General features: G+C 38.1%; 1 protein-coding gene across 5 annotated transcripts in view; it reads left to right on the forward strand.

Moving 5' to 3' along the window:
- Nucleotides 1–24017, forward strand: part of COA1 (cytochrome c oxidase assembly factor 1) — an 82251-nt gene that overhangs the window by 48281 nt on the left and 9953 nt on the right. The window lies entirely within an intron of this gene.

Consider the following 24017-nt stretch of genomic DNA (forward strand, 5'->3'; position numbering starts at 1 on the left):
CAACAACCTCAAAAGACTCATTTTTAGTATATATAATTATTTATTAGTATTTTGTCCACATTATGTAACCCCGTCCAACCATATATTTGAACAGTACTGGGTTATTTATTAAAGATGATATATTGTTGACTTTATTTTGTTCATTGTTGAATGCTATGACTGTATGGTAATTTACTTTATTCTGAGGTAAAATTTCATTTTTAGGCAGCTTCTGCAAAATCAGTGTATCCACTACATGCTGTCCGACCTGGACAGTATTATACACACACTATCTGAGAATGCTAGTTGTCACTGACGGCCTACGATAGGTCAGCATGTTCTATGTACTTTTCCAGGGACCCTATGTTTGCAGGATGATGAGATGAATGTTACCATAATAGCAAGTCATGCATTCTTACCAAACAAAATTACAGTGCAAACACTGACGATGAGCAGTTACTAGTCAGGAAATCGAAATATCCTGAGAGGCAAATTTTCGGTTAAGGAAAATTTTATTTATGGGGCAATTATGAGATCTAAGAGAATATATGTTAATGAAAGCAAACAACTGCTAACATAAATTAGTACATAGTGACACTGCTTTGAAAAATAAATATAGTAATTGAATTAACTGCATACACAACAAATAAAAATATATTAAAAAATGACCCAGTCCTCTGCTCCAGAGGAATGTACGAGAAATGAAAAAGGTGGTTTCAAATAAAGGTGAATATTTGTAATTGCTAAAAACAGTACTTTTAGTGCCCTTACCTACTGGCATTTAAATGCTGTGCCTGATTTGCTTTTTGAACCCAATTGCAAACCATTTCCACTCATAGATGCATTGCAGCATGTTGTTTTGCACTCAGATTCCCCATTTAAGTGTGTTCAAAGCATGTCACTAAACATGAAAAAGTCCATTCTTTTCTATGGGAGTGTATTGTGCACATGCCCAATAAGGGTTAATAAGAGCAGTTATATCAGTGTGCTGTATTTTTACCCCTCAATCCAACTGCCTACCTGTAGAAAATTTAAATGAATAGGCCATGATGAGAATAAAGCTACCCATCATTGTTAGTATGTTTGTTTTTACCCCACATCAATAGATACTCAATTCGTCAAAGCAAGGAGTCTCCATTGACCCCAGCCAATTAAATTACGGATGGCACATGTAACCGTTTATGATTGGCTGAGCGACTGCAGGGAGTCCTGGCCAATTCTGTTTAGTCATTCGACGGTGGGGCTCCTAGCAGAGCAGTTCACATCACCTATTTTGTTAGGGGGAGAGAAACTCTCACATAGATTGCAAAGTAAGAAACTGATTTAGATTACAGATTAGGAAGAATCCCTGTGGGATACAAAAAGAAGATTCCATTGGATTACAAATTATGAACATTTCCTATTGAACTACAAATAAAGCAGGATTGCAAGAAAAAGATTCTATTGGATTACAACAGTCCCCCACAGCCCAGGGGAACCAGGACGAGCCGCAGCACTTTTTAGCGCAAGTGGTAGTCTCTTGAATGGGAGGACCACTCCATTGTTTGCACCCCCCAGCCTAATCTATCCAGTCTAGGGAATAAATGAATTAAAGAGCGATTTTTGCAAATCGCTGATATTCGGCGACTTTGACAGCTAAATTTAAAACAACAGTGTGTTTAAAGGCAAATCTTGAATTTAAACACATTGCCGTTTTAAATTAAGCCGTCATAATTGCTAAATCATCATCAGCATTTGTTTATATAGCGCCAGCAATTTCCATAGCGCTTTACAATTGGGGACAAACACAGTAATAATCAATACTGGGTAAAACAGATAAAGGTAAGAGGGCCCTGCTCGCAAGCTTACGATCTATAGGTCAGTGGGAGTCGGTTCATGAGGTTAACTCTACATACTGCATATTGGTCCAGTCAGATTACAAAGGTAAAAAGTGATTCGTATGCCATGTGATCCAGTCACACAGCAGTGTTGATCTGGGTTCAGAGGGTTTTTTTCTAGTGTGAATGACACACGCCAGCCCCGCAAACGGGCACTGGCGCCTTTACCACCTTCCTGCAGGCGGTAAATCTAGCGTTCCGGCCACAGCCTCGGATGGCGGCTGCCATATTGCCATCTGGTCTGCGCATGTGCAGATCTGCTCTTCCTTCTTCAGACCTCCCACTCACTCCTCATTGGCCACAGTATCATAGGGTATTTAAACCACCTGTTTTCTCCTGTCAGATGCCTGTTCTTCATGCTCACTCCAGCAGTAGTAAGGACCTGGCTCTCTTCTGTCTAGATAGAACTCCGTTGCCTATATTGAACTACCGCTGCTTCAGTGACTCTACTGCCGTTGCCCTGAGTTACCATCATCGTGTCAGCTATATTTCTACATCTCTACTCCGTTGCCTATATTGAACTACCACTGTTCCAGTGACTCTGTTACTATTATCCTGAGTTACCATCATCGTGTCAGCTATAGTAGTACTTCTCCTCTTCACTGCCTATATTGAACCACCGCTGTACCAGCGTTTCTATTGCCACTATTCCAACATACCTCCTAGTGTCCAATTATCAACTGTCTCCTCCGCTTCTGGCTCCTCCTACCACTCTGCCCGGTACACTCTCAGTGGACCGCGATCTGTGGGATAGGGGCTACTAAGACCATACATCCTTGCGGGGGTCCCTGGTGAATACCACCTACCTGTTAGACTCCGCACCCCTGAGTGAGCCGTGTCAAAACCCGGCAGATCCAGGGGATCCTTTAAACATCCTCGGATTTCGTGACCGTGAATTTTGTAAGGGATCGGTAATGGGGTAACCTAGTGGGATTAAGATAGTGATTGAGGAATAATATAATCTTGCCTGAAGAGGTGGGCGTTCAGAGAATGCTGGAAGGTTTGTAGACCATATTAAAGTCTTGTTGTGCAAGGGAGGGAATTTCACAGAGTGGGTGCAGGTCAAAAAAGTCCTGTAAATGGGAATGGGAGGATGTAATATGAGTGAATGAGAGACGCAAATCTTGTACAGAATGGCGTTGTCGAGTTGGGCAATTTGCAAACATCGCTCCTTAATACATTTACCCCTAGGGCTGGTTTCCAGTATGATAGGGGGACACCTCTCTTCAGTTTCCCTGTTGATTGTGGGAAGCAGCCAAGACAGTAATGTGGGGTTAGTTTCCATTGTAGCAGGGGGATCCCATGTTCACTGTCCTCCTGTTTTAGTGGGAACCAGCCGAGGCTGTTTCGTGTTGGGTCTGGTTCTGAAATTTGATGGAGGCAATACTGCCTATTTTTATTTATGAAAGCATTGTTTCCCATTCATTTTAATAGCTTATTCATTTCATTGGGGTTTATGTAACCTGTAGTGAACATGCTGGAAACCCCATTGAAATAAATGGGCTATTGAATTGAATGTGAAAATGTCCATACCGCTTAGGTTGTGGACTCATTCGCAAATGCATGTGAATGCATCCACCGCATATCAACTGTATGTACAATGCCTTTCAAAGGCTTATTTGATGCATAACCTTTTATATACATTTTTATATGCAGTTTTCACTTGCTATTTTGGCACAAATGAAATGTCAGTGGGTAAGGTCTCTTAATATGAACACATTCTCAATTTTGTACTTAAATTATACTTGGCATTGTATTGAAGATGAAAGGTTATTATTTCTGGCTTCATGCTTTTTGTCTTTATCATGTGTACTGTCCTCCTGTTTTAGTGCTGTCTGTTCTTCGTGAAGACAAAAACAATTAAACAAATTGTTATTACTATGAAGGTGTTAGCATGCGTATGTTGCAACTTATGCTGTATAACTAAACATCCTTTGTACTCTTGGCTTAATAGCACTACCTGATCCTCAGGCTTCAGCATAACACCACCTCTACCCAATGTTCTTTATTAAGTCTCTGACAATGTTGTGTCTAGGGTGTGGTTAATTCATAATCCTCTGCTGAAATCCTTTGCCTTTCTCTCTCCCACTCTGTCAGTTGTTGCCATGCTTGTTGATGTCTCCCTTCCGCTCTTTACATAATAGTGTCTGCACCTGTCAGTCTTATGTCATCACAAAACAGCATAACAAGCAATAAATTAAATGGCCAGCTTCTCAACATTTCTGTAACATGAAAAAAAAACCTGTTGTTGGTGTGAAAACTAGATGCATTTACGAGTTGTTATAAAACAAAACTTTTAACAAAGAAAGATTAAAACATTTGTTTTGTTTTTCCAATGTTGATAAGCATCTTTTGCGCTCATGCAATTTTGAATCTAAAAAATTAGCGTTGTGTAAAGAACCCACCTGGTTACATTTAAGAACAGTGTGCATCAAACATAAAAACCACATATTATACAATGTGTAAACGTCAGAGATGTGTATGGGTGAGAGTGGATGCCAAGTGGCCTTAACCTTTATTTTAGCTCAAATGTTACTGTAAAATAAAATACACCACCCCTTCACAACTCCACCCTCGCTTACCACTAGGGATATGTACAAAAGTTCATTAAAATTAACTATTTATATTTCATTATATTATATGAAACCCTGTTTGTAACGCTACCCACATTATAGCTCGTTTTGTATTTATAATATTTTTTCTGCCAACGAGTATGTAGACTCCTCAGGTCCCTAGGCTGCTGAAACCACCTTCTTCCTTTCAGTTGCTTTGCTGTGCTGGCAACAATAGCGGAGTAGATTGATCTCCCAGGGAACTGAATAATTGTCTTTCAGGGTGGTTCAGCAGTGTGGGTGTGTGTCTTAAGATCTACCCATTGAGAACATGTAGTAATTGTTTATTTGTTTTAATTTTCTTGCGTTTAAAACCCAAGATACTAACCCCACCCAACTTGAAGTGTTCCATGGTGGAATGTATAACAATAAGTGAAGGTAAACACATTTGCTGGTAAAATTGGATGAACTACACCATAATAATTATGTTAACAGGAGCTATACAGAAAAAAAAAATTGGGGCACACTATTTTATGATATCAGAAAATGGAAAATTAAAGATCTGAATCCGAATTTAATGACAACAGATATATAGAAAGGAGTTCCTTTCTCACTTCTCTCTCTTTGCTGCCCACTTCATCTACAAAATTGAGCCTATACGTCATGACTTCTCCTTCCATCAGTCCCTTCACAATTTACCTTCTCTCCATTCTCAACCCACCTTGTGCCCTCCTCCCACCCTCCTCTGTGGATTGTTTTTCCACCCCTCGCTAATCCACACACACCCACCCCCTTTACTCCGGTATCTGTAAAGAAAGTCTGTGCTCTTCGATTCTCTGCATCCCTTGCAGGTGCCGCCTTGACCCCATTCACTCTCATTTCCTCCTCTCCCACTTTCTCATGGCCTGCTCCCATCTTGCCCACCCCCTCAGCATATGCCTCCCCTCTGGTACTTTCCCCTCCTCCTTCAAACATTCTCTCGCCTCCCCCATACTTGAAAAACTGTCCTTTGACCCTGCCTCTCTCGCTAATTAACGCTATATCTCCCTCTGTCCGTTCGCCAAACTTCTTGAACGAGTTGTTTACAACCATCTCACCTCTTTCCTCTCCTCTCACTCACTCCTTGACCCACTGCAATCTAAATTTCACTCCCTTCTCTCCACTGAAACTGCCCACACTAAAGTTACTTATGACCTTCTCTCCGCTAAATCTAAGGGACACTTCCTTCTCATTCTTCTTGACCTCACTGCTGCCTTCAATTCTGTTGACCACCCCCTCCTTTTACAAACTCTCTAATCTATAGGTCTCCATAACACTGTCCTCTCCCAAGTATTCCTCTTACCTCTCCAAACACACCTTTTCGGTCTCCACACCAAGTCCACTCCCCCCCCCCCCCCTTTCCTTTATCTGTCAGAGATCCCCAATATTCCCTTCTTGGCTCACTGCTATTTTCTCTTTATACCTCCTCCCATGGTGTCCTCATCAGCTCCTTTGCTCTCTTTCTTCCTGTTGAGGGACAGAGAGGAGGGTAATGTTATCAAGTCCACTGCCTGTGGATCATCCTTGACTCCTCCCTCTCCTTTAAACCTCACATTCAGTCCCTCTCTAAATCCTGCCACTTCCACCTCCAGAATATATCCATCCCTTTCTCACCATGGAAGCTAGTCTTATTCACTCTTATAATCTCTGGCTTTGATTACTGTAACCTCCTCCTCTCTAGTCCCTCTTTAATCTTTCCTCAATGCTGCTGCCCACATTATTTTTATCTCCCGCTGCTCTCTCTGCTTTCTCCTACTACCAGGCACTACACTGGCTGCCCATGGCCTACACTGCTAAAGGCAATGCGGAGAAAGATCATATATTTTAGGCACTGTGCTCCAAAACTCTTATATGGTAAACCCTAGATCCAAAGTGTTCTGGATAATAAATCTCATATATGTAGTAATTGCTAGTTTTAATAGCAAAAGAAGCCAGTGAAGAATAATGCAATCTACCAGTCAATATCATGCTATGATTAAAGCTGATCATACACAGATGATTGTATTCATCAATGAAGGAAAGAAAAGCAGAAAAAGCTGGATCTAAGTTTGGTGCACACTACAGTCCATGTTTAAATATGTTGATCCATATTTTACATGTAAACCCAAAGTTTCCTATTATAATATAACTTTTATTGATTATTAATAAAATGTATTTAAATTAAAAGCAATGAAATTTGTAAGTGGTAGATGAATATAAAATGTGATTTAAATTCGCTGTGTGTGACTCTTGATCTGTATATTCTCATATAATTTAATAGGAATTGGAACGGTTAAAGCATTTGAATATATTGTGTATGTCTGTTCATTCCTACTTTAGCCTGAATCACCTGCTAGTACTAAGTACCTCAATAGTAATAGAGATGGAAAGATCTCCTAGGGTCCCAGTTTAAATTTTAATTTGTCAGACCTCTCAGGATTGGTATTGCAGAACATGCTAAAAGTAAGGAGCTCCTGTCGAGGTTGCATCCTGTGATATATATTTTTTACTCCAGGTCAATGTTTTATGTAATTAATTGCACTTGTTATCATGCAAGAATAACACTGTAGTTATTAAATCCTATTGTAGAGTTCAAATTTTAAATCAACATGTGTGTGAGTATTTTATGACTCAACAGCATTAGCTGAAGTGCCAGATGTCCTATTCTTGACTATTTCTAAATATTTTTTCCCATCTTAGACATATATCATAGTATATAAAGGTTTATAAGTGGATAAACTAGATATACGGTATATTTTATCATATAACACTGGGCTGACTTACAGAGCAGCATATTGTGTTAAAGCACAATACATAGTGGTACAAGTTAAGAGAGAGCAGAATTGTAGATATTATCTAGGTTGCCTATCTTGCTCCTACTGTAATTACGTCCTTGCGGTTAGACCGTATTGTACTTCACCTTGCCACACCGCTGCCACATAATCTTGCTCCCTTTATCAATCCATTATATGCAACAGCAAAAAAATATCAGTTGCTTAATACATTAATCTTAATTATACACCTAAAAATGTTATTCATGCTGCTGTTCAGCCTTACCTCAATGAGATGCTTCTGTTATTATTGGCGACACTCCCTGTACATTATAAATACTTGTCATTTGCTTTTTCCATGGTGGGAATTTCGAGTTACTTGCCAATTTATCCAGCAATGATAATTATATGTCTGTTCAGGCATAAACAAAATAAGGAAGAGTTTATTCATTGTCACTATTGCTGTTGCATCCTTAATCATCTTCTCTGAAACATAATCCCATTTAAATGTTTTGGTGATTAATAGAACTGTCTGGCACTATAACCATGTGACCCACATTTTATAAGCTACAGCCAAATGATGATCATGTCACACCTTACATCAGTGATGGGCAACTTGATACAGTTCATAGGCCACATTGGCAGCTCTCTAACCTTCAAAAGGGCCTCACATGAGCCTTCATTTCAGTAATATGCTAAAATAGTAAGTTTAATCAAAGAAAGAGACCTATATCTATAATAACCTATCAGCAGATGTAGATAGCCAGCTAGATTATATAGAAGGAGAGAATGGGTGAGCATATTTAACGTATCGCCTCCCATACACTGCCTGTCCCTGTATTCCAGCCACTGGTAAGAGACTGTTAACATGTAGATTTCTGTGTATCTCAGAATTCCATTTGCTTTATTATTGAATTATATTTTGTACCAACTTGTACAACTAGCTACAGACATTTAGGGCTTGAGGGCACCAAGCTTAACGAATGGCTGTGCACATGATCAGAGGTTGAAATAGATAATGTTTGTTCCACACTGTATGACCACACAGGAGGCCTCTGTTTGAGAAAATCCTGTAATTTAGTAATGGGTATGCAGTGTTCAGTTCTTTCCAACTTGGAAAAATGTTTCCATTCTTAAAAAAAATTAGCTTTTTTATGATGAATGTTCCCTCTAAGTTTGTGCACTAGTTTTTGTCTCTGCACATGGCTCCACATATTGCCTGCTGTCTGGTGACAGAGGATATGTGCCACAATTAAGCTGGGTACACACTATGGAAAATTTCTCCCGATGCGATTTTAGCAACGATTGATAGTCCAGATCAGCATGCCCATTCATTCGTACACACCAACACAATTTACCGTTGGATTTGTCATAAGCACTGGCTCAACCTATCGTTATTCCATACACACTCTACACATATCTGCTCTCCCTGCAGCAATATGCAAACATCATTTAAATAAAGGTCTGAACCTCAGCACACTGTCATGATCAATATACTTCCGTCCACTTCACAGGTGCTATAGTACAGACGCAGGTTGTACACAGGCGTGCTGAACCTATGGACTTGTCCACATATTTGATAATAGACATATAAGTTATAAAATTTAGATTCAGATGAAAAATATATAGTGTGCATCTCTCCCTCTCACTCTCCCCCCACACACACTATATGGACAAAAGTATTTGGCTACACCTGTTAATTATTGAATTGAGCTGTATCAATCAGAACTGTTGCCAGAGGTGTATAAAATCAAGCACCTAGCCTTGCAGTCTCCATTTGCAAACATTTGTGATACAAAATGGGTTGTTCTGAAGAGCTCAGTGACTTCAAGCATGGTCCTGTGATATGATGCCACAATAAGACAGTTTGTGAATTTTCATCCTGCTGGATATTCCACGGTCAACTGTAAGTGATATTATTAGAAAGTGGAAGCATTTAGGTACAACAGCAATCAGCCACGAAGTAGAAGACAACGTAAAATCACCAGAGCGGGATCAGCGACTGCTAAGGCGCATGGTGCGTAAAAGTCGCCAACACTCTGCTGATTTCATAGCTGAAGAGTTCCGAATTTCCACTGGTATTAATGTAAGCACAAGAACTCTGTGGTGGGAGATTAATGAAATGGGTTTCCATGGCCTCACATCACCAATGCCAAGCGTTGGATGGAGTAGTGTAAAGCACACTGTCACAAACACACTCCCAGCTTTTGTGACTTTGGGGTGTTTGCTGTATGAGGATACACACTATTCCAACCCACAGTCTCTTTTGTGGCTTCAACTTCAAATCTCTACATCTGACAGTCCATTAAATGTATAGTTTCATTGGTGTTTATGAAAATATGACTAAATTAAAATAATCATGTTTGTTGAGTTCATATTGATACAGTCCTTGCATGTCTTGGATGAGCATGGTGTATACAAATTGTAAATCTGACACAGATGCCTTTGGATATTTTAGGCAGCTGTCAGAATAATTATGAAAGAGCTTGAGCTTTACAATCATTTTTACAGAGCACTTGCTATCCATCTCTCAGATACAGCAACATTTTCTTCCGCTCCATTTGTGCTGACATCTAATCCTTAGCATGGAGCAAACACTGCTAGAGTACACAGTGCCATAACTTGTTAGCAAACATGACATTAATAAAATACTCATTTTCACAACTTCACTCTGATTATTAGAAATTGGTGCTGATGTTCAAGAATACAGGATCTAGTACACAAGCATGATTGTTCTAACCAATGACCAAGCTTATCATTGAAACATTTTTTATAATACAAGATTTCGTCCAGTGCAAATTAGTCTAATGTTGTATAAATGTTGAACTACACATGCTATTTGATGGGCTACTCCACTCATCCGATGTTACCGAATTAAAATTATTACGCTGGGTACTACAACTTATTGGAAAACAATCCTGGTACTTGAAATATAACTTATGCCTGAAATTGCCTGTCACGAACACGCTCCCAGCTTTCGTGACTTTGAGATGTTTGCTGTGTGAGGTCACAAACGATTCCAGCCCACAGTCTCTCTCTACCTATCACACAGGTTATAGACCTACTGAATCGCCCCCCACATAGCGCTCTCACATCCCCACACACTACAGGTTTGCCACCACCTGTTGAATACGGGCAGTAGGACCCCAATATACTGTCCCACACTGGCACACAAGGCTTCTGGCTACCCACAGGCTAGCAAGGCCCACACCAGCAAACAAAGGGTTAACTCTTCGCTCCTCCAGACTGTTACACAAATGTAAATGCAAGCATACACTAGGCTTGTTAATCAAATGTATTAACGAATCACACACCAGCATTCAAAGGGTTAACTTGGTCAAGCTATATTCTTCTTAACAGGCTAATGGATTCGTTAGAGGATCAAGGACTTAACTTACTAAATTTATAGATTTAATATACAAAGGAACAGGGCATTCAGATATAAAAAAAAACAATAAACAATTGACATAACATAAACCAGCAAAAACAGTTAAAATAAAAGGGGTTACATTCAGAGCATATCTTACATCGAAGTGGTATATTCGGAGCCGAGTGAAATTGGCTTGAAGATGGACAGCTTATCAATGAATGATTGATTTGCCAAAAGACTGACAGTTTGTGGTAACTGGTTTCAGATTTTTTAAAGACCCTTCCATACCTGTTCCTACCTTCCCAGGGTTGTGGTCTGTGACATTTTTTTCAATCACCATTTCATGTTGTCTGATTTTACTACCCAATTTTCTATGTGACCTAACTTTTCTGTGGAGCGTCACCTAGAATCAATTTTAATATTAATAAATCCCCTATATCTTGTTTGGGAAGGCCCTTTTCTATTTCAACATGATTGTGCCCCAGTACACAAAGCAAGGACTAGAAAGACATGGTTTGGTGAGTTTGGTGTGGAAGAAGTTGACTGGCCTGTACAGAGCCCTGACCGAACCCCATCGAACACCTTTGGGATGAACTGGAGATTGCGAGCCTGGTCTTCTCATCCAATATCAGTGCCTGACCTCATAAATGCTCTACAGAACGAATGGGCACAAATTCCCACAGAAACACTCCAAAATGTTGTGGAAAGCCTTCCAAGAAGAGTGGAAGCTGTTATCGCTGCAAAAAGAAGGATCATCTCCGTATTAAAGTATTTGTATTTGAATACAATGTCATTATAGTCCCTGTTGGTGTAATGGTCAAGCGTCCAAATTATTTTGTCTGTATGTGTGTGTGTGTATATATGTATATATATATATATATATGTGTGTACATCGTGTGTGTGTGTATATGTATATATATATATATATATATATATATATATATATATATATATATAAATATATGTATATATATATATATATATATATATATATATATATATATATATAATTAAAACACAAAAAGACAATAGTGTAATACAGTCTAGCAGAGAGTCATACTATGGACTCATAATTCATATAAAATAATTTTTTTAATAATTGGTAGAAAAAGCGCCTAGGTTGCGGCTAAAAAGCATATTAATAACCGTACATGATATCAAATTTAAAACAGCTTATCTGTCCACATGGAAAGCAAGTGACACCAGAGCGAAGTTCCGGCCGGATGAACAACCACACTCCAGGTACCGAACACAAGACAAGGAACCCACAGTATCTCCTTGACGCGTCCTCCAAAAAGAACTTTCTCAAGAGGTCATACGCGGCTTCCATATTTACTAAAATAAATACCGAGGCCTCCTTTCCAATAGCCAATCACATCCGGATACTTCCGTCCCCACAGATCCACTTCCGATAATGACGATACCTCACTTCCGTTCGAGGTTACCATGGAAATAGCTTCACAATCACTATATCATTACATACATAGGACCAATACCGACCTTCAACACATAACTAGGAATAGAATAATTGGATCGTACTACCCATCATCTAAATAATATGGAGACCTTCCAACTGTCTATATATATCAATATATCCCCGTGAGGAAACTTCCTATAATAGGGATACCTCACTTCCGGTAAGAGTTACCATGGAGATGTAAACATAATGTAAAACATAAACGAGGTCCATCTAAGGGAGGTTCGTTCGTTTTATCATGTTGATACTAACTTAGTTGATCTTTGTATTAGCTAATTTGGTTCCATATTGTTGATACATCCTATGTTTTACATTTTGGAGCTTGCAATGGGTGCCTTTCTCTGCAATATATAACTTTCAGTGATGGATAGAGGTATTTCTCTGCAATATGTGGCTTTTAGTGATGGATATGTGTATATCTCTGCAATATGTGGCTTTTAGTGATGGATAGGTGTATATCTATGCAATATGTGGCTTTTAGTGGGGGATAAGTCTCTGCAATACATGGCTTGCAGTGAGTGAAGGGGAATATTTTTCTACAATATGTGGCTTATAATTTGAGGGTATTTTTTTATTTTGCTGGATTATGGTTTAGTTATCTGTGCAATGTACATCTGCCAGTTGGGTATATATGTAATATATGTCTGGTGATAATGGATAATGTGCTATATTATGCTGTATCATATATATGGTTCTTAAAGAAAGCACATCCCAAGTAAATCCATACCCATTTTTCCATAACAGTACATGCTTAAAATCAATATTTTACGTGAAACCAATTCTAAAAAAATAGAGGGAACATTTACATAAGGTTATTTTGAGTATCACATAGAGCAAATTGTCTCATAAAGTAACTTGGCCTTTTGAAAGTGAACTAAAAGCCTTTATTTACTAATGACAAATGTTTAGCGGATTACTGAACATCATTCAACACCTGACATAGTGTCTTAATTGGCCTATGTCTTCTACTTTTACTGCCTGTACATATAGATCATTTTCTGGAGAATTTTTTTATGCTCACGATCATACAAAGCATACATCCCAACATTTGGGTATCCAGCATCGGGACAGGGGGCGTGACCAGCGATGTTGAAGTGCTAGACAGACCGATACCCCCCCTTCAATCACCTCCATTACCCACAGCACCCGTTCACTGCTATTCTGCCGTGCAGAGCAGCAGTGTATGAGACATGACTCCAAAATTTCCCACCTGCTGGACAAAGCTGTACCGATTGGGATAACAGGACATAGCCCTCAAACCAGGGCTGTCCTGACTAAATTGGGACAGTTGGGAGGTATGCAAAGTAATATTCAGAAGTTAGAAAAAAAAGTATAGGTATGGGGAGATCGGACTGCTTGACCAAAACTACCAAATCTGAGTCCAGTTTGGCCACACATACAAATATCCGATCATTTAGCATTTTGGTCACACTGCTGGTTTTGTATGATTGGATTTTGATTGACAGACATTGTGGGCCCATACAAGCTGCAATTTAAGGTCAGCTAGGCCTAAAATAACGTAATTGGCAAAAACTGCTGTGTGTATTTTCTTTTTGGAATAATATGCCAACATGGAGGGGGGTATTTGCTAAAATTCTGCAATAAATGCTGTAGCCCATAGCACCATATAAAATGGTGAAAAAAAACAATGCTTTGGCTTTGCAGAGGGATGGCAGTGTGTTGTTGCACAGGTCTAAGACATACATAGCTACCATTTTCAAAGCTGTGTTATCAACCAAAAAATTACATAATCTATTTTAAAATGCTGGTGGTGGCCCAGGCTGTGTTAAAATTGATTCTGTGACAGCTGCAATAGAATCATTTATTGACATTTTTTTTAGTAAGAAGTTCATGTCCTTTCATTTAAATGCCGGTAGGATGTTTTTTGTTTTTTTTTATCAATCAGTACAAGCTTGAATTTGTTTGTGTTTTAGGTTTGGCTGCCCTTTAAGTTAAGTTTAAATTTTTATAGGAAAAGAATACTTTGTTACATCAGCATGCAATTCTAAAGGTACTGTAACTCATTTGGAAAGGGACGTACCTGGTGAGGAGGAATGCGGGTGGGCAAGCATAGTCCAAGTACAGTAAGGATATGTTCATATAATTGGGACATGTGTTTCCGTGGCGTCTTTCTTGTAGGTGCTGGAGGGCTATTGTAACAATACGCAATGATGACTATGACAATCAGCAGCACTATCCTGTCGCTTCTGGATTGGCTAATTGTGTATTGATAGCACTGAAGCCTTTAGCATTGCTTCTATATCATATCAAGTTGTGGCTGTCTATTCACATTATTTAATTAACATTTTCTTTGGACTACTGCAATATTTGATTTTAAAAAGGGAAAAGAATAAATGTTTGTATTCAATTTAATGTGGATTTCTGTTTGTGGTTGATTACATTATGGGGCGTATTCAATTGTTAGCGTTAACGCTAACAAACGAGCGCTCGAAAAATCTTACCGTTAATACGGTAATTACTCGCGGAATTTCAGCTCGCTGCTCCCTGAGCGGCGAGCTGAAATTCCGCGAGTAAACTACCGTATAACGGTTTTCGCGCGCAATATTACCGTATAAATGGTAATATTTTCCAAACGCTCGTTTTTCAGCGTTAACGCTGACAATTGAATACGCCCCTTTATATTTAAAATGCAATTTTCAAATTCATGAATAACTGTCAAGACAATTTTCTTCTTGTGTATATGACATTTTTATTACACTATTATATTATGTACAAAAGGGTAATAAGACGTTAGCATTGGCTGCCAAGCCACATATCTATGCTTTATGTATGCACATGTCTTCCATATGTCTGGTGCAAATGCTACTGCTTTACAGCTGTCCACAACTCGAGATGCGTCCAACTAAATATATGCATGTAAATACTCCTTTACCTTTGTGTGTCTTTCCCTATGTATATTCACGGCGCAAATGAACCCTACTTAGAAATAAGGAACTATTAAGAGAAAAGAAAATAGCAATTCCTTCTGACACTTTAAACATGAAAGAATGATTGGTATCACAGGTGTGAAATTCCCCTTGTTGTCTCCAAGTAGAGATTGACAGAACTGGATTTATTACTAATGCAGACTCCACCTTCATGACTGGTTAAAGCAGAGCCTTTGTAAACTTCTTGATACCCACTGGATAAAATTAAACCGCACAGCAGATTTCCATGCAAATACAGGGAAGCCATCAAGCAGGACGATGAAACTGTTTCATTTATGTTGATAAACTTGAACAATTGTATCCACTCCACCCTGTTGCAAAATTACTTTCTCAGGTTAATTAAACATGACTAATAATAGCTTGGAATTAATTTGCGATAGTGAGCTTATAACCATCTTGTGAATGCAAATCTATACCAGTAATTACAATGAAAGTTTCTGTGGTTTCAGTGTAAGGAAAGATGCTCTTGGGAAAGCCACAAGTTTGATTCATTATTACACTTTATATCCAGTGCCAGGGTCATATTGGCTTATTGTGACAGATTGCTCAGTGCAGGTCAGTTCATTGGTCTCATGTTATCCATTTGCTCACCTGTCAATCATGCAGAGATGTAAGCATTTTAGGGGAGATTAAAATCAGCACGAGGAGTTGCAAGCAAAAATGAGTGTAATCCAGCCCTATTTCCAGTGCCCTGGATTGAATAGTTCCCCGGCATTCAGTGAATATAAATGAAATATGAGGCAAATTGTGCCCCACCCCCACCCCCCATGTGTGCATTTCAAAACTGCTCACCGAAGAGTGGACATTTGTTCTGGGGCCCGAAACAGATTATCTCGGAGGGATTATATTGTAAACATTTGGCTTGAGTTGTATTATATTTCACTAATATATGTTAAGCTACAGTTGAGTAAGAGGAAAGTTTTGGTGGAGAATTCTACTTTCCCATAAAAGTAAAAATAGTTACGATGCCAGAAACTAAAGATTATGTAAAGGTTATATGATCATTGCAAATATATTTCACTTTTTCCTTTCCTTTAAGTTTTGCATCAATATATAAGTTGAGGTTAGGGTGGGTCTCTAGTTGTTATCTGTTCGTTTTCCTTGACTGTATGGTATCTTACATTGCTTAGATTGCAGCGTGCAAAGTAGTGAATTTATCTGTTTACTTTATCACCAAAAGATGTCTGGTAGTTTCCCCACGTCACTGTTCTAAAATCAACACCGAACTGTACTACAAAGAATGTCTTACTAACATTTGTTAAGATTTTGTTTCCTTGCTTCCTTTCATGTACATTACCAGTGACCTGGGCGGACAGAATATTTATTATGGGGCTTCTCCTTCATAGGGGACTTATTGCTCAATGAAGATATGCTTTCATTATTATCATCGGAAATCACATTATTTGTTTGTTTTGTCTTCTGCTCTGGGAGCCTTGTTTATTACTCTGACCCTATGCTAGTCCAACCAGGACAGTGGCCCATCGGCTGACGCACCCGGGCTGTTGCCGGCCCGATTGGAATGTGTGTAGCAGGTTCACCTGTAGAGGTTTACTCAAGGAGAAGCCCAATCTGGACAGCAACAGCCCGTGTGTGTCAGCCCCTTGTTTGGACACTCTTTAACTTTTTCCATCTGGTATGAGTTTACCTACATAGTGTGCTGTATATTTCAATATATGTTTTTAAAAAAACTGAATAAATGTGACTTGAATTATACATAGAAGCTATTTATTTGGATTATACGGAATTACGCTATGTTTTTCTATTTTTCCTTCTTTTCTTATATATGACCATCTGTCTGGATTCATGTGAGAATACTCCATATACCTCACATACAGAGGCGAATACTTGGAAACTATACTATCATATGGATATATGAAACATTCATTGTGTATACGCAACAGACAGTGACTGCATTTTTGTGGAGCGCCTGTGTAACTGTTACACCATATTTTGTTAAGTGAAAAAAATAGTATTACACTTTAAAAGGTGCCAGTGGTTTGTGGCAGAACAGTTCCAAACAACATACACATTTCAGCAAATTTTTTCTCAAGGTTTTTAATTTTTTTCTTGATGTCGCTTGGGTTTCTATTCCCTTTGATTTCTTCACCTACGAAACAAGGAAATAAAAATTGTTTACCAATAAACTTCTATATCTGTAATTTATATCCAACACCAGAAATACTCTCATTTCCTCACGTTGCACACTGCTTGAGATCAGTTTATGTTGTGGTCCCTGTGGCGCAATCGCAATAATAGCGGGCTTAACTTCCATATATTCTGGAAAACAGGCGCCATTTTGGTTAATTATAACGGTACAGGTATGTGACCAAAGCATTTAGTTGTCTATACATGTTCACTGAAATAGCTTCATGTATAACTTCTTTCATATCTTGGGATTCAACATCAATTTTTTTTTGTTTGATAACAGGTGTTACATTAGTGGTATCAGTGGTATCTAAACACCTTCTCACCGTTAATTCTTCGTTCTGACAAAAAAAAAATCTATGTTACAAATTAGTCGTTTACATTGCTTCGTCTGAAACTAGAATAAAATAAAATCCTTCAAACAGGTACACTGCATGTGCTGCTCACTTTTTTTAATGTTGTAGTCGTACTGGTCCAGTACTTTTACCATCATCTCCACCTCTCTTGGGCTCATTGGCTTTACTCTTTGCTCTTTTTGAGCATCTCCATCCCCCACCTTAACTTTTTCAACATTTTGTTGTCCCTTCCAGCACCATCTCTGTCTCCATCTCCATAGCTGCAACCCCCACTGACACCTTCTCCTCACCCGCAACCCCCACTGACACCTTCTCCTCACCCGCAAACCCCCACTGACACCTTTTCCTCACTCACCATCTTCTCACGCTCCTCAGCACCAGACAGGCTCCTGTCATTTTATACACTCAGACATGGGCGTTTGTTTCTGCTGTGGACCAATCAGTGATGATGCCCGCAGAGAATGGAGCATTCCATTACATACGAAGGGATTTTATTATTAGGGAATAATTATTGCATTGCACTTTACAAGTTAAATGTTTTTTCTAAATTTTATGTATGGTAATAAACTTCTATTTTAATGGAATGAATGAACAGACAGTGTTGTCTTCTCTTTTTATTCGGCTTTGGGTGTTAACTATAGTGAAAGCTCTGCCCCTTTATGCTAATGTCTTCATTACATGCCCCGCAAATGATGCTTCAGTGTGTACAAAATTAAAATCATTGCTCACGACAACATGGCTGTAAAAAATCGCTAACGGGACGGCCGCTATTCCCTTTATTGTCTAAAACAAGGCTAGTGTGTATGCAGTCCATGGACCGAGCGATCGGACCATCGAGCGCATGTAAAAACGAACGGCATAAAAAGTTGGTGGAAAATTCTGTAGTGTGTACCCAGCTTTAGTGCGCTATGATGACAGCCTAATTTGGAGGTATGGCCACCTTAATACATTGAAAGCCACAGTTTTCTCGTTAGTCTGTGAAAATCTTGTGAATGCCAATGTATCTAAATACAAGGATGAGTCATGAAATTCCTTCACTCGGTGTCATTTTAAAAACATTGATTTCATCACCATCACCATTTATTTATTTGCTTGATTAATAAACTTATCTGCCCAGACTCTTATTCTGTTCTTCTCACAGGAGAGTGAAATAACATTGTGAAAAATCATAAAATGTCCTTATAAATTTCACTACTGTAGAAAATAAGTTTTGTGATGTTTTTAATGTAGTTTTACATATCATCTTCCATTTGTTGTTTCTGCTCGTCTGAGACTACAAAGCTGGTAAGGTCAGGTCCTTGTCATTATCTTTTAGTGCAATTACTGATAACGAAGTGTAAATTAGTGTAGATTTTGCTAATCCCATCAAGGCTTTAAGGTTCTGCAAACCATCACCATGTGCTTGAGAGAAAATCCTGTAAAGACAACTAAAAGTAAAATATATGGAGTCTCCGGCGCTAATTGGTATGTGAAAAAATAAAACAAAACAACAAATGCAGCAAATCAATAAAGGAACTGCCAATCCTCTAAAACCACACATATAATACAAAAAACAGATTGCGCAAATGATGTTTATATATAAAAATATATGTACATATAATAAAAACCAGACAGAAATTCAGCTATCCAACAAACTGATTCTCAACTGGATACATGTGTAAACAATAATAGAGTATTCCAAATATTATCACATATGGCTGTGAGCAGACACAAGGCGGTCTATAGATATATAATCAGCGAATATCATATGCATGAAAAAACTCTCAAATAGTTCCACAATTTGAACAGATCCGCAACCAAACAGATTGATATAAGGTTGTTTCTTAATATTGTGAACACAGATTCCGTTCCAAGTTCTTATTCCAGTGGATTAGTTCACTAATTCTGATAATAATGTTCCATAAAACAGATATATTGATGCATAAATTCACACATGTTTTGCATACTTCTGTTTTGTAAACTAGTCGTGCGATGTAAGCATATGCAGCTCATCCGCCGTATAAAAGGTTAATGCGGCTAATATAGTAATCACCACTCTACCGGTCATAGATGAAAATGTAGGGCTTACCCGCCTCAAGAAAGATATAGATCCTGGACACCTATCCGGTGATATGAGCAGCTTGTTAGAGTCCGGGCTGTGCCTGGGTATGGTCTTGTCTCCGACCGCATAAGCGGCTTTCTGATCCAGGCTGTGCCTGTGTGTGGTGCGCACCACAAAAAAGTATCCGGACTGCAAATCAGATGTAGGAATGTGCATCCTCTAAATATACAAATAGCGCCTCTTAGAGACAATGTTACAGAGTCTTCATAATAACAATGAGGCTAAGGATGAGCACATACTCATAAGGTAGAGAGTAAACTTGCAACGCGTTTCGTCTGTCTGAGCAGACTTTTTCAAGCAGTATAGCTAACTCTCATCTTGTAGTCTTTTTATAAAGGAAATGGTAAGTTCATCAGATTGATCGCATCCATGTGTTGAGTGGACTAAATTAATGAGACCTGCATATCAATTAGTAAAGCTTAGAGCTCCAAGCCATTACTAGTAAAATACATTCACACTAATATGAATATATACATATACATAATCTATCAAAGAAACATTTATTCACAAACACAGCCATATGAGACTTATAAATCAATATATACTGAACACATCATACAAACAAATAATATAATAATAAAAGTTTAATAACAATAAAATTGAATAATAATAATAAACAAAATTAAAATAAATTTAATTATAAGGCCGTTTACAAATACCAATCATTAAACTCCATAGTTTCGTTCAGGCCCTCTGGGTACATGGTTTGGAGTTTGAACATCCATGAGACTTCTCCTCTACAGAGTCTCTTGTACCTATCTCCTCCTCTTTGGGTATAGTCAAATTTCTCAACCCCGGTAACTGATAAACCTCTAGGGTCACTATTGTGTCTCTCATAAAAATGTCTAGGCACACTATGATTTTGTATGCCTTTAAGGATATTTAGTCTATGCTCCCTAAATCGACATTTTAGAGAGCGAGTGGTTCTACCTACGTACTGGAGTCCACACGGGCACTCCAGCACGTAGATAACATAGGTAGAGTCACAATTGATGAACTGGGAAATAGGGTATATAGACCCATTGATATTAGATTTAACACTGGAGGTACCTTTCCCAACAAATTCACAGGTAAGACATACCGTTTTTCCACATTTAAAACAACCTAGAGGTTTAGATGGTAGCCATGAGGAATCTTTAATGGGCTTCTTCACACTTTTCAAAACACTAGGTGCTAGCAGATTCTGTAAATTACTGTTTTTCTTGTATACTATCTTAGGAACCTGTTCAAGAACATCATTTAGTATCGTGTTCTGTTGTAAAATTCTATGATTATTTGTGATAATTTTCTTAATCAGATGAGATTTATTGTTGAATTTGGATACATAAACTAAAGAATTATTATTCTTGTTATTGTTTTTATTTTTATTTTTATTAGTACTTACAAATGGTCTGTCTAATCCAGTTTTACTATGTGAAATTAGCATATCATATCTATCCTGTTTAAATGCAAAGTCTCGTGCTTCGTGGACTAGATTTTGGGGATACCCTCTTTCTAGAAAATCATTTGTCATCTTTTTTGCTTGTGTTGTAAAATCTTCATCGGGGCGAACCTGGTGCTCTATGGCCGATATATAGACGATTTGTTTATTATTTGGGATGGAGGTGCACAGTTGGCGTCGGATTTTGTTTCATTCCTTAACACCAATGATTATAATTTAACATTCACGCATCACTTTAGTTTTTTTTCAATTAATTTCTTGGACATCACACTCTCAGTGGATGTAGTTAAGAATACAATTATTTGTACAAATTACAACAAACCAGTTGACGCAAATACATATTTGCACTATAAAAGTGCGCATCACAAACCATGGATAAATAATATCCCTAAGGGACAGCTATGTAGAATGAGGCGAAATTGCACTAAAGATGAAGATTTTACAATACAAGCAAAAAAGATGACAAATGATTTTCTAGAAAGAGGGTATCCCCAAAATCTAGTCCACGAAGCACGAGACTTTGCATTTAAACAGGATAGATATGATATGCTAATTTCACATAGTAAAACTGGATTAGACAGACCATTTGTAAGTACTAATAAAAATAAAAACAATAACAAGAATAATAATTCTTTAGTTTATGTATCCAAATTCAACAATAAATCTCATTTGATTAAGAAAATTATCACGAATAATCATAGAATTTTACAACAGAACACGATACTAAATGATGTTCTTGAACAGGTTCCTAAGATAGTATACAAGAAAGACAGTAATTTACAGAATCTGCTAGCACCCAGTGTTCTGAAAAGTGTGAAGAAGCCCATTAAAGATTCCTCATGGCTACCATCTAAACCTCTAGGTTGTTTTAAATGTGGAAAAACGGTATGTCTTACCTGTGAATTTGTTGGGAAAGGTACCTCCAGTGTTAAATCTAATATCAATAGGTCTATATACCCTATTTCCCAGTTCATCAATTGTGACTCTACCTATGTTATCTACGTGCTGGAGTGCCCGTGTGGACTCCAGTACGTAGGTAGAACCACTCGCTCTCTAAAATGTCGATTTAGGGAGCATAGACTAAATATCCTTAAAGGCATACAAAATCATAGTGTGCCTAGACATTTTTATGAGAGACACAATAGTGACCCTAGAGGTTTATCAGTTACCGGGGTTGAGAAATTTGACTATACCCAAAGAGGAGGAGATAGGTACAAGAGACTCTGTAGAGGAGAAGTCTCATGGATGTTCAAACTCCAAACCATGTACCCAGAGGGCCTGAACGAAACTATGGAGTTTAATGATTGGTATTTGTAAACGGCCTTATAATTTAATTTATTTTAATTTTGTTTATTATTATTATTATTCAATTTTATTGTTATTAAACTTTTATTATTATTATATTATTTGTTTGTATGATGTGTTCAGTATATATTGATTTATAAGTCTCATATGGCTGTGTTTGTGAATAAATGTTTCTTTGATAGATTATGTATATGTATATATTCATATTAGTGTGAATGTATTTTACTAGTAATGGCTTGGAGCTCTAAGCTTTACTAATTGATATGCAGGTCTCATTAATTTAGTCCACTCAACACATGGATGCGATCAATCTGATGAACTTACCATTTCCTCTATAAAAAGACTACAAGATGAGAGTTAGCTATACTGCTTGAAAAAGTCTGCTCAGACAGACGAAACGCGTTGCAAGTTTACTCTCTACCTTATGAGTATGTGCTCATCCTTAGCCTCATTGTTATTATGAAGACTCTGTAACATTGTCTCTAAGAGGCGCTATTTGTATATTTAGAGGATGCACATTCCTACATCTGATTTGCAGTCCGGATACTTTTTTGTGGTGCGCACCACACACAGGCACAGCCTGGATCAGAAAGCCGCTTATGCGGTCGGAGACAAGACCATACCCAGGCACAGCCCGGACTCTAACAAGCTGCTCATATCACCGGATAGGTGTCCAGGATCTATATCTTTCTTGAGGCGGGTAAGCCCTACATTTTCATCTATGACCGGTAGAGTGGTGATTACTATATTAGCTGCATTAACCTTTTATACGGCGGATGAGCTGCATATGCTTACATCGCACGACTAGTTTACAAAACAGAAGTATGCAAAACGTGTAAATTTATGCATCAATATATCTGTTTTATGGAACATTATTATCAGAATTAGTGAACTAATCCACTGGAATAAGAACTTGGAACGGAATCTGTGTTCACAATATTAAGAAACAACCTTATATCAATCTGTTTGGTTGCGGATCTGTTCAAATTGTGGAACTATTTGAGAGTTTTTTTCATGCATATGATATTCGCTGATTATATATCTATAGACCGCCTTGTGTCTGCTCACAGCCATATGTGATAATATTTGGAATACTCTATTATTGTTTACACATGTATCCAGTTGAGAATCAGTTTGTTGGATAGCTGAATTTCTGTCTGGTTTTTTATTATATGTACATATATTTTTATATATAAACATCATTTGCGCAATCTGTTTTTTGTATTAAAGACAACTAAAAGATCTACAGATCTGGCATTTTTAGTGTTTGCCAGTGGGGCAGTGCCAATAACAATTTATGCAAGCTTATGTTATTTGCTACATGTGGATTTTCTCCTATTGCACAGATAGGGCTGACATGATTTTATTATTCTGTATATACATTGTGGCATATATAAGTTATTTGAATGTAAGTAAAACACTGGACTCCCCCTTCTTGTGTGGTGCCCTTTCCCTGTGTAGTAGGTGCCACAGATGTGCCACCTTAACTATACACCACCCATTCACAGCAGTTTAAATGTTTTACATCTGGAGGTTTCCAAGGCTCCTTGCGAGGACCACTGGTGATGTAACAGTACATTGTGGAACCAGAGGAGGGATCCTGCTGCATGTATGGAAGGAACACTACCTAGGACTTTTCCATGTGTGAAAGTAGGCATAAATTTTTCTGACAAGTTT

The sequence above is a fragment of the Mixophyes fleayi genome, chromosome 5 (assembly GCF_038048845.1).
Source record: "Mixophyes fleayi isolate aMixFle1 chromosome 5, aMixFle1.hap1, whole genome shotgun sequence".
Classification (NCBI taxonomy): domain Eukaryota; kingdom Metazoa; phylum Chordata; class Amphibia; order Anura; family Limnodynastidae; genus Mixophyes; species Mixophyes fleayi.